Source organism: Rattus norvegicus, chromosome X (assembly GCF_036323735.1).
Source record: "Rattus norvegicus strain BN/NHsdMcwi chromosome X, GRCr8, whole genome shotgun sequence".
NCBI classification, from domain to species: domain Eukaryota; kingdom Metazoa; phylum Chordata; class Mammalia; order Rodentia; family Muridae; genus Rattus; species Rattus norvegicus.
The window spans coordinates 132,794,339-132,807,406 of NC_086039.1; the positions used below are offsets into that span (position 1 = coordinate 132,794,339).

The window sequence follows — 13,068 nt, forward strand, 5'->3', positions numbered from 1 at the left end:
TATGTGTATGTGTGTATGTGTGTTTTGATTACATTTATGTCTCTGTACCCCATGCACGCCTGGTGCCAGCAGAAGAAGCCAGAAGCAGGTGTTGTATCCTCTGAAACTGGAATTATGGGAGGCTATGAACTGCCATGTTGGTACTGGGAATTGAACCTGGTCCTCATAAAGAACACTCAATACTCTTAATCATCGAGCCATCTTTCCAGTCCCTTAAACAGCTACTTAAATGATTCTTGACTTTAAATTTTTTTCTTAAGCAGATAAAAGCTTGATAAAATCAGTAGCAAATATAATAATTATCTTAATAAAACATAAAATTTTGATAATTTTATAATACATGCACCAGATTTCTTTACAACAAAAACATATTGTCTACTAGGATTTATCCCAATAGCAAAATCAGTTCACCATTTCATGTATGTACAGCCATAATAAAAACCTCATGTTTATCATTTACATACTAAGAATATTACTGAAGAACAAAGCCATGGCAAGGATCCAACAGCATATTTAGTTATTTTGATCAACATAAACTGTTTTCTGTCATTTCTTTTTCTGACACTCTTAATTATTAAAAAGTTTACAAAAATTTCATTCATTTCTAGAATATATTTTAGAAGAGAATGCTTATCAAAATTTATCTAGCAAATTGACAACTGTTATAACAATAAAGCTTTTATCTTATGATTCAATGAATGATTTTTATATAAACAAAGTATATATTTTAGTAAAATAAATACTTTTTAAAATCAGATATCCCTTCTAAATCCTGTAACAAAATTTTTTAAAAATCAGCCTCCATTTCCAGAATTAACAGTTAAAAGTGCTGAGCCCAAAACATTTAACCAGGAAGTAAACTCAAAACTAAGAATTCACTTAGCTATCATTCTTTCCAGGTTTGACTGATGGTTACAAAACTGAAGTCCTGCATAACCAGCTTTTTCAGTTCCAATTTCTGCAATTAACTGTTAAATTCTTCCATATTAGCTGACAGCTTTAAGAAAGAGATGAAAAATGAAGGAAGAAATAACTCCTATAGATTAATGTAGTGTAAAAAATCATTCCCAAAATATTTACATAGACACACACACACACACACACACACACACACAGGCACACAAAGATACATACAGACAGACGCACACTCATAGGCACAATCACAGACACACATACATACCTTTAAATTAGGCCTGTTAATCATAACTTTATTTCATGATAAATGTGGAAAAAAAGGAATGATGAAATGAGGTGTCCAGAGGTTTGTCATTAGTTATGTTCAGGACCTTTAATGGGGGCAGACTAAATTTTTTCCTCATGTTTAGAAACCATCATAAATTTACTAAAGATTCAGCAGGGGACTGGGGAAGTGGCTCAGCAGCTAAGAGCACTGGCTGCTCTTCCAGAGGACCTGAGTCCAATTCCCAGCACCCACATGGCAGTTCATAACCATCTGCAACTCCAGTCTTAACAGATACAATGCTCTTTTTTGGTCTTTATGTTCACCAGGCAATACACCCATGCTCATAAAAACAAAGTAAAATAAATGTAAGTAAAGTAAAATCTCAAAAAGAGTTTTTAAAAGGACCAGTCTAGCTAAAAATGAAAAACACCCTGATCAGTAAGAGAATGTTTGAATACACTAAGGAGGGGCTTTAGAGCAGACAGCTAATGCTCTTCTCTGGCCTCGAAATGCACACACCATGCATAAATCACACATGTACACACAGAACATTTTGAAAGATCTTTTAAAAATAACAACAATGAAGTATAAAAACCAATACTGGGGAAGTGTAATCATATTGACAGGAATCAAGTTATTCTAAAGAGACATTTCTGCATATCCCCTTGGATATGAGATATGAAAGTGTATCCCAAGAAATTGGAATTTCTCCAGAAAACGGTTGGCTAATATTGCCAAAAGGGGAAACTTGTCTTCTAGAAAGACATTTTTATATGGCTCTGGTGACTTATCAGACCACCTTGCAGGAAAAATTAGAGCTAAGTCAGTGAAGTTGTACATACCTTTTAACCTCTTTTTATAAAAGCAAGCAAGCAAACAAACAAACAAACAAGCAAGCAAACAAACAAACAAACCAAAGAAAACCTTAGATGAGGGTCCCAAGGATGGACTCGAGGTAAATGGTGAATTTATTCAATAGCAAACTTCAGAGGCTGAAAACATTGCAGACCTACATATGATTGTACAGAGGCTAGAAGGTACAGAGCTTCCAGCACTAGTCCTAGGGTAGCTAGCAGACTGAGGTGAGAGACTACATCTTTTGGGTTGAGACTCCATCTTAGAAAACCTGACCTAAGTTTGAACTCAACTTAACTAACAGGCTGGTCCCTGTCTTCCCCCAGGGGTCTATCCTGTGGCTCTTCATCATCCTCACTTTGGTGTGGGCTGGAGTGTCTAGACAGTGAGGGTGACGGTGGCATGGAGGCCAGCATTGGGTAATGGTACCCCTGGGTCGCATTTACCTCATGAGGCTCATAGGTGAAGTGGTCTGGAAAGGCCTTGGCCAGAGCCATATGGTGCGCAGACATGTAGTTCCAGCCTTGGTACTTCCAACCCAGCAAGTCTGACAATCGTTATGTGTGATTCCACTGGATGATGCACTGTCGCCTGCTCTGCTGGCAGAAGCTGTACAGGAAGGAGGTGAGTGTGAGCATGAATCATCCAGGCTGCGGAGCCTCTGATCCAGAATGTAAATGCCTTAAGCGGAGGGATCTGCAATGTGCTTCTCCATAGCCGGAGAGGTTCGTGGAAATGATCGGGATGCCCATGACAGTGCACTCCGCTGGTGTGTAGTCCCAGGGCTCATAGTAGGAAGGGAAGACCCCAAGGTGACAGCCACGGACAAACTCTTCATAGTCCACAGGGAGCAGAGGGCTTGTAGAAGAAAGGAATTCTGGGTGAAAAATCACCTTCACACAGTCAGCACTACTGTTGAAAAGGCCAATTCAGTGGATGGTGGTCAAGATGGGGTCTGAGGGGTCATCCAACATGTTGTGGGTACACACAAGTGGGAAAGACTGCTGCTGAGTTGCAAAGATGGCTCTTTTCATCATAGTGAAGTCCTCCTTGTCCAGCATCTTGTTCATGTCGGGGAGGCTCTCCACTAATAATGATTTGTAGAGCTTCCTCCCAAATTTCTCCTTGACTGTATTGGCTGTGTCCAATAGCTGTTTGCACACAGCTTAGCTCTTGAGGGTTTCTACGTTGAAATTGTTGGCCCGAGCTGGCAACAACTGTTTGCTCACTGTCATTTGCTCTGAGCAGGTAGTTGAGCCGGGCCAACGCCTCTAGGAAAACATCAGCTCCCTTGTTGGAACACTCATAGCATCCAGCGATAAAGAAATACAAAGTCTTGTCTAGATTGAAGTCCAGGTGCCCATAAAAATGGTCACACACAAACTCCTGGATTCGTGCTTTGCTCTGAGCATGAAGGTTCTGGACTCCACGCATAGCAGAGAACTTCTTCACATTCAGTCCATTGGGGGTCACAATATCTGGTTTCCTCTTGAGGAGGTGTTGAGCCTCAATTGCAGTGATCTGGGACACAATATTGAAGACACAGGCACAGTGGACTGCTGCATGCTCCATATAGTACCAATGATAGATCTGCCTCTCGCCTACTTCCTTGTCTACATTGAAATTCTCCAAGTTGTTGTAGAAGTCCAAGGCACCAGCACATAGGTAGTGCTCCAGGAGCATGGCATGATGGTTGCCACTGACAACGGCACACAGACCAACGCCCCCCAACCATTTGTGGAAGTGCACAACCACATATGGCTTCTCTTCCTTCTGGGCCAGGAACTCACTCAGGAACCAGGTGGTGAGGAAACTAAACAGGACAGCGTCATTGGCCTCATGGTTGTACCAGGGTACCCCGATGTTGCAGGTGTCCCAAAGTTCACCCTTCCAGAGCTCCAGGGCCCAGGCTGAGGCCCCTACATCGAGGAGCACCACTAGAGGTGACCCCTTGATCAGCTAACACCCAAAATACAACTTATAGCCCTTGCTGTTCATGGAATCCAGAGTCCTCTTCAGTTCAGGAGTTGGGGGCTCCAGGAACTCCACATGCATCCTCATACCCTGTTCCTTGTATGGACCCACCAGAGAGTAGTTGTCACCTCATTCATCCCTGGTCAATTTTACCTTCGTCTGCAGCACAGTGTAAATGGCTTCTATATTCCTTCTAGGATAGCCCATTAAGCCCCACTTAAAGCCACTCAAAGCATTCCAATGCTTTCCAAACCCAAAGCACCAAAATCCACATTCTTTCAAACAAAAGCATGGTCAGGCCTGTTGCAGCAAACCCCACTCCTGGTACCAACTTCTGCCTTAGTTAAAGTTTTACTGCTCTGAACAGGCACCATGACTAAGGCAACTCTTATAAAGAACAACATTTAATTGTGGCTGGCTTACAGGTTCAGAGGTTCAGTCCATTATCATCAAGGCAGGAACATGGCAACACCCAGGCAGGTATGGTGCAGGAGGAGCTCAGAGTTCTACATCTTCATCTGAAGACTGCTAGCAGAATAATAAGTCCCTCAAAGCTAAGACAAGGGTATTAAAGCCCACACTGACAAAGCTATACCTACTCCAATAAGGGTATACCTTCCAACAGTGCCACTTCCTAGGCCAAACATATACAAACCATCACAAATACTATCCTGCTTTTGTGAAGACATTTTGTAAACATGGTAAAAAAAATCATCAAGGGGTTGGGGATTTAGCTCAGTGGTAGAGCACTTGCCTAGGAAGCGCAAGGCCCTGGGTTCGGTCCCCAGCTCCGAAAAAAAGAATCAAAAAGAAATCATCAGATGATTTTAAGTAAAAATTACCTATCTGATAAGCTGGGAGGGGGCTTTTATCCAATTAACAGAAGTCCGGAAGAATAAACAAGCTTCCCCTAATAAAAGTTCTACCTATGTATTAATATCTGCTCTTTTCCTATAAATTTCATGTGTGTCTAAACTGCCCTCATAATTGTGCAGTTCAATTCTGTCATATAATTTAAAATAAGCAGACAAAATGGACTTAGCTAACTGTGTGGGTCTTTGTCACTAATTGCCATACCCTGGATATCATGGGAATATAAACAGAAAGAATAGCAATGATGGCTGAGGTAGAGGTTGAGAGAAGGCATTTGTTTATCAAATGTGATGATTACTGTTCATCATGAACTGGATGGATAGTATCTAGACCTCCAGGCATATCTGGAGGGAGTTACTAGACTGGGCTAATTAGATCAGAAGACTCACACTCAATGTGGGGAGTATCATTTTATGGTCTAGGGCAGTGGTTCTAAACCTTCCTAATGCTGTGACCCTTTAGTACAGTTCCTCATATTGTAGTGACCCCAACTATAAAAAATATTTTTATTGCCACATTATAACTCTAATTTTGCTACTGTTATGAATTGTAATGTAACAAGGGTTACATTTGTGTTTTTCCAGGGTATTAGGTGATCTCTGTGAAAAGGTCATTCAATGCCCAGAGAGGTCATGACTCACAGGTTGAGTAAACTCTGATCTACATGCATGTTCGTTGTATTTGTTGTGTTGAAACATGCTCTTGTGGTAACCCATGAGTTCTCATTAACTTCTTTCCTTACCTGGGATGTAACTGTCAAGTTTATTTCTTGCTTTTATTTACGAGACTGGGGCTCTTCTTTGATAGTATCCCAGGATATAAGCAGCCTGTAGGGGAGTATCATAAACTTGTAGGAATGAACAGCCACAATGAGACGTAACTGTGAAAAGTTAGGGCTTGGCAAAGACATGGCTGCTGCGTTTTAGCAATGTGGGATTTCAGCTTCAGCCTAGAAACACCCCTTTAATCAAGCTCAACAGCTGTGGCCAGCAGTCAGAGATGCTCCCTTCAATCAGAAGTACTGATTCATACTATACTAGGTACAGCCAAAAGCAGTCCAGTAGCTACTGGTTACCTAACCTTGGGAATTCTGAATACTTCCTTGTTCTTTTTATGGTTCAGCTCACAGAGGACAGAAGTTCATTGGCATACAGTTTCCCAGGGATGACAAGGGTATTCACATCGAGTAAAATGCTCACAAAGATTGGTTTTCAGCTCTTAACTTAAATACCTGTTTTATTGATATGGCCTCATTAACAGCCGAGTCTGTGTGTCACTGCTGCACTTCCTCTAACCTATTGGAGCATATGTCTAGTATGCACCTGTCTTGGCAGCTTATGTGCTCATTGAATCTTAAATTGGAAATAAAATGTATCTGCTACAGGCTATCACTTCTGTAAACATGTTTTGAAGCTCTTTGAAAGGAATAACCTGGTTATCATCTAAATGGCGTTCTAGTAAAGTGTAAAGTGTTCCATACTGTGCTGTTATGACCAAGGAATAAGGCCAGACATTTCCTGCTGTCTTTATTTTATCTGATAATGTAAACTCAGAAGACCGTAATTTGGGATGTGCTTATTTGCAGTATGAGTGATTTAACCTAGAGCTCTTCCTTTACTGAGAATGTGTTACTGGAAACTGCATCATAAAGAGATGATAAGAGCAAGTCTTCTTTTCAATAGGAAATGATCACAATTTCATTTGAGATAAACGTTTGGCATTCTATGTGCAAGGTCCTCTAAAGGGACAAATGATGTGTATTATGTATGTCAGTCTCATGAATATGCTGTGTCACAGAGACAGAGGGGTTGCATATTTTGTGCCCCCTGCTGTGAATATCACAGTAAGAGGTGGTTATATTTTACACCTTAGAATTAGGAGGATACTTTGGAGGCTATGCAAACAGTTCTTCAAAGATGCCATTCAAGCGATCTAAATGAGTGCTTCCTTCTGTCTCATGCCTCAGGAGCAGATGAACTTGCTTAAGGTGTGATGTTGATGATAATTAGCATCGTCCTTTACAAAGAAGTAATATTTATTTATTGATTGATTGATTGATTGTTCATATGTACAGGTGCATTGCATTGTGTGTGTGCGTGCGTGTGTGTGTGTGTGTGTGTGTGTGTGTAGGATAGAGGTCAACTTTGGAGGTCATTCATTAGGAGTTTTTTCCCCTTGACTGGGGACCTGAGGCTTACCAATTAGTCTAGGCTAGCTGGTCAGCAAGCCCCAGGAATCAGCTACAGCACGGATTACAAGTCATTATGTCTGGCTTTACAATGGATGTGGTCCTCAAGCACTTTTCTAATTGTCTCCTAAGCCCCTATTCTTATTTATTAGTATAAACATGTTTTCTTTATTACACAAGCGCGTGCGCAGGTGTGTGTGTGTGTGCATGCTTCTGATTCCAGATGTACATTGCCAGTGTGCATGCATAGTTCAGAGAACAATCTTCATGGTTTGGTTTTCTCTTTAAAGCATGAGTTCTGAGTATCATAGTTATGTCTTAAAAAGCTTTTTATGCTTCGATGCTTCGTGCATCACCTTTCTGGCCCTTTTACATTTTTAAACAATTATATACTTTTATTATTTGTTTTTACTTTTAGATTTTTAGAATTACTTGGATTTTGAGATTATAATATAATTGCATCATATACCTTTTCCCTTTCTTTCCTCTCTCTAAACCTTTTTTTTTTTTTTGTACATCTTCTCTGACTGAAATGCAGACCAGGCAATCCTCTGCTCTATATGTGTTGGGGGCCTCATAGCAACTGGTTTATGCTGCCTGGTTGGTGGTCCACTCTCTGTGAGATTTTGGGGGTCCAGGTTCCTTGACACTGCTAGTCTTCCTACAGGGTCACCTCCTCAGTTTCTTCCAGCTTTTCCCTAATTCAATCACAGAGGTCAGCAGCCTCTGTCCATTGGTTGGGTGCAAATATCTGCATCTGTCTCTTTCACCCTCTTACTCAATCTTTTGGGGGGCAGACACGAGAGGTCCCTTTTTGTGAGTGCTCCATAGCCTCAGTAATAGTGTCAGGCCTTGGGGCCTTCTCTTGAGCTAGATCCCAATTTGGGCCTGTTGCTGGATTTCCTTTTCCTTAGGCTCCTCTCCATTTCCATCCCTGCAGTTCTTTCAGACAGGAACAATTATGGGTCAGAGTTGACTGTAGGATGGCAACCCCATCCCTCACTTGATGCCCTGTCTTTCTACTGGAGGTGGGCTCTACAAATTCCCTGTCTCCACTGTAGGTCATTTCATCTAAGGTCCCTCCTTTTGAGTCCTGAGAGTCTCACCTCCTGGGTCTCTGATATATTCTGGAGGGTCCCTCCACCGTCCTATCTCCCGAGGTTGCCTGTTTCCATTCTTTCTGCTGGCCCTCAGGATTTCAGTACCTTTCCCCATCCAATAACAGATCATGTTCCCCTCTTCTCTCCCACCACCCCCTTCCCCTTATAGGTCCCTCCCTCCCTCCCACCTTGTGATTGCTTTTTTCTCACTCCCAAGTGGAAGTGAGACATCCTCATTTGGGCTGTTCAGGTGTTGACATTACATACCATGCATGTCTTTTTGGGTCTGAGTTACCTCAGGATAATATTTTCTAGTTCCATCTATTTGCCTGGAAAACTCATGATGCCCTCGTTCTTAATATCTGAGTAATTTTCCATTGTATAAGTGAGCCATATTTTCTATATCCATTCAACTTTCATGGGACAACTGGCTTGTTTCCAGTTTCTGGCTATCACAAATAAGGTTGCTATGAACATAGTGGAACATGTGCCTGTGTGGCCTGGTGAGGCATCCTTTGGGTATATTCCCAAGAGTGGTATTGCTGGATATTTAGGTAGATACATTTCAAATTTTCAGAGGGACCACCAAATTGATTTCAAGAGTGGTTATAACAGTTTGCAATACCATAAGCAATTGAGGAGTGCTCCTCTTCCTTCACTTCCTTGCCAATATGTGTTGTCAGCTGAAGTTTTTTTTTTTTTATTAACTTGAGTATTTCTTATATACATTTCAAGTGTTATTCCCTTTCCCGGTTTCCGGGCAAACATCGCCCTCCCCCCTCCCCTTCCTTATGGGTGTTCCCCTCCCAACCCTCCCCCCATTGCCGCCCTCCCCCTATAGACTAGTTCACTGGGGGTTCAGTCTTAGCAGGACCCAGGGCTTCCCCTTCCACTGGTGCTCTTACTAGGATATTCATTGCTACCTATGAGGTCAGAGTCCAGGGTCAGTCCATGTATAGTCTTTAGGTAGTGGCTTAGTCTCTGGAAGCTCTGGTTGCTTGGCATTGTTGTACTTTTGGGGTCTCGAGCCCCTTCAAGCTTTTCCAGTTCTTTCTCTGATTCCTTCAATAGGGGACCTATTCTCAGTTCAGTGGTTTGCTGCTGGCATTCGCCTCTGTATTTGCTGTATTCTGGCTGTGTCTCTCAGGAGCGATCTACATCCGGCTCCTGTCGGTCTGCACTTCTTTGCTTCATCCATCTTGTCTAATTGGGTGGCTGTATATGTATGGGCCACATGTGGGGCAGGCTCTGGATGGGTGTTCCTTCAGTCTCTGTTTTAATCTTTGCCTCTCCCTTCCCTGCCAAGGGTATTCTTTTTCCTCATTTAAAGAAGGAGTGAAGCATTCACATTTTGATCATCCGTCTTGAGTTTCGTTTGTTCTAGGGATCTAGGGTAATTCAAGCATTTGGGCTAATAGCCACTTATCAATGAGTGCATACCATGTATGTCTTTCTGTGATTGAGTTAGCTCACTCAGGATGATATTTTCCAGTTCCAACCATTTGCCTACGAATTTCATAAACTCGTTGTTTTTGATAGCTGAGTAATATTCCATTGTGTAGATGTACCACATTTTCTGTATCCATTCCTCTGTTGAAGGGCATCTGGGTTCTTTCCAGTTTCTGGCTATTATAAATAAGGCTGCGATGAACATAGTGGAGCACGTGTCTCTTTTATATGTTGAGACATCTTTTGGGTATATGCCCAAGAGAGGTATAGCTGGATCCTCAGGCAGTTCAATGTCCAATTTTCTGAGGAACCTCCAGACTGATTTCCAGAATGGTTTTACCAGTCTGCAACCCCACCAACAATGGAGGAGTGTTCCTCTTTCTCCACATCCTCGCCAGCATCTGCTGTCACCTGAGTTTTTGATCTTAGCCAATCGCACTGGTGTGAGGTGAAATCTCAGGGTTGTTTTGATTTGCATTTCCCTTATGACTAAAGATGTTGAACATTTCTTTAGGTGTTTCTCAGCCATTCGGCATTCCTCAGCTGTGAATTCTTTGTTTAGCTCTGAACCCCATTTTTTAATAGGGTTATTTGTTTCCCTGCGGTCTAACTTCTTGAGTTCTTTGTATATTTTGGATATAAGGCCTCTATCTGTTGTAGGATTGGTAAAGATCTTTTCCCAATCTGTTGGTTGCCGTTTTGTCCTAACCACAGTGTCCTTTGCCTTACAGAAGCTTTGCAGTTTTATGAGATCCCATTTGTCGATTCTTGATCTTAGAGTGTAAGCCATTGGTGTTTTGTTCAGGAAATTTTTTCCAGTGCCCATGTGTTCCAGATGCTTCCCTAGTTTTTCTTCTATTAGTTTGAGTGTGTCTGGTTTGATGTGGAGGTCCTTGATCCACTTGGACTTAAGCTTTGTACAGGGTGATAAGCATGGATCGATCTGCATTCTTCTACATGTTGCCCTCCAGTTGAACCAGCACCATTTGCTGAAAATGCTATCTTTTTTCCATTGGATGGTTTTGGCTCCTTTGTCAAAAATCAAGTGACCATAGGTGTGTGGGTTCATTTCTGGGTCTTCAATTCTATCCCATTGGTCTATCTGTCTGTCTCTGTACCAATACCATGCAGTTTTTATCACTATTGCTCTGTAATACTGCTTGAGTTCAGGGATAGTGATTCCCCCTGAAGTCCTTTTATTGTTGAGGATAGCTTTAGCTATCCTGGGTTTTTTGTTATTCCAGATGAATTTGCAAATTGTTCTGTCTAACTCTTTGAAGAATTGGATTGGTATTTTGATGGGGATTGCATTGAATCTGTAGATTGCTTTTGGTAAAATGGCCATTTTTACTATATTAATCCTGCCAATCCATGAGCATGGGAGATCTTTCCATCTTCTGAGGTCTTCTTCAATTTCTTTCCTCAGTGTCTTGAAGTTCTTATTGTACATATCTTTTACTTGCTTGGTTAAAGTCACACCGAGGTACTTTATATTATTTGGGTCTATTATGAAGGGTGTCGTTTCCCTAATTTCTTTCTCGGCTTGTTTCTCTTTTGTATAGAGGAAGGCAACTGATTTATTTGAGTTAATTTTATACCCAGCCACTTTGCTGAAGTTGTTTATCAGCTTTAGTAGTTCTCTGGTGGAACTTTTGGTATCACTTAAATGTACTATCATGTCATCTGCAAATAGTGATATTTTGACCTCTTCTTTTCCGATCTGTATCCCTTTGATCTCCTTTTGTTGTCTGATTGCTCTGGCTAGAACTTCAAGAACTATATTGAATAAGTAGGGAGAGAGTGGGCAGTCTTGTCTAGTCCCTGATTTTAGTGGGATTGCTTCAAGTTTCTCTCCATTTAGTTTAATGTTAGCAACTGGTTTGCTGTATATGGCTTTTACTATGTTTAGGTATGGGCCTTGAATTCCTATTCTTTCCAGAACTTTTATCATGAAGCGGTGTTGAATTTTGTCAAATGCTTTCTCAGCATCTAATGAAATGATCATGTGGTTTTGTTCTTTCAGTTTGTTTATATAATGGATCACGTTGATGGTTTTCCATATATTAAACCATCCCTGCATGCATGGGATGAAGCCTACTTGATCATGGTGGATGATTGTTTTGATGTGCTCTTGAATTCGGTTTGCCAGAATTTTATTGAGTATTTTTGCGTCGATATTCATAAGGGAAATTGGTCTGAAGTTCTCTTTCTTTGTTGTGTCTTTGTGTGGTTTAGGTATACGAGTAATTGTGGCTTCATAGAAGGAATTCGGGAGTGATCCATCTGTTTCAATTTTGTGGAATAGTTTGGATAATATTGGTATGAGGTCTTCTATGAAGGTTTGATAGAATTCTGCACTAAACCCGTCTGGACCTGGGCTCTTTTTGGTTGGGAGACCTTTAATGACTGCTTCTATTTCCTTAGGAGTTATGGGGTTGTTTAACTGGTTTATCTGTTCCTGATTTAACTTCGATACCTGGTATCTGTCTAGGAAATTGTCCATTTCCTGAAGATTTTCAAATTTTGTTGAATATAGGTTTTTATAGTAAGATCTGATGATTTTTTGAATTTCCTCCGAATCTGTAGTTATGTCTCCCTTTTCATTTCTGATTTTGTTAATTTGGACGCACTCTCTGTGTCCTCTTGTTAGTCTGGCTAAGGGTTTATCTATCTTGTTGATTTTCTCAAAGAACCAACTTTTGGTTCTGTTGATTCTTTCTATGGTCCTTTTTGTTTCTACTTGGTTGATTTCAGCTCTGAGTTTGATTATTTCCTGCCTTCTACTCCTCCTGGGTGTATTTGCTTCTTTTTGTTCTAGAGCTTTTAGGTGTGCTGTCAAGCTGCTGACATATGCTCTTTCCTGTTTCTTTCTGCAGGCACTCAGCGCTATGAGTTTTCCTCTTAGCACAGCTTTCATTGTGTCCCATAAGTTTGAGTATGTTGTATCTTCATTTTCATTAAATTCTAAAAAGTTTTTAATTTCTTTCTTTATTTCTTCCTTGACCAGGTTATCATTGAGTAGAGCATTGTTCAATTTCCACGTATATGTGGGCATTCTTCCCTTATTGTTATTGAAGACCAGTTTTAGGCCGTGGTGGTCTGATAGCACGCATGGGATTATTTCTATCTTTCTGTACCTGTTGAGGCCCGTTTTTTGACCAATTATATGGTCAATTTTGGAGAAAGTACCATGAGGAGCTGAGAAGAAGGTATATCCTTTTGCTTTAGGATAGAATGTTATATAAATATCCGTTAAGCCCATTTGGCTCATGACTTCTCTTAGTCTGTCGACATCACTGTTTAATTTCTGTTTCCATGATCTGTCCATTGATGAGAGTGGGGTGTTGAAATCTCCCACTATTATTGTGTGAGGTGCAATGTGTGTTTTGAGCTTTAGTAAGGTTTCTTTTACGTATGTAGGTGCCCTTGTATTTGGGGCATAGATA

General features: G+C 41.0%; 1 pseudogene; it reads right to left on the reverse strand.

The window, feature by feature from the left end:
• Positions 1-2,331: 2,331 nt before the first annotated feature.
• Positions 2,332-4,219, reverse strand: Gys1-ps2 (glycogen synthase 1, pseudogene 2; annotated as a pseudogene).
• Positions 4,220-13,068: the final 8,849 nt, after the last annotated feature.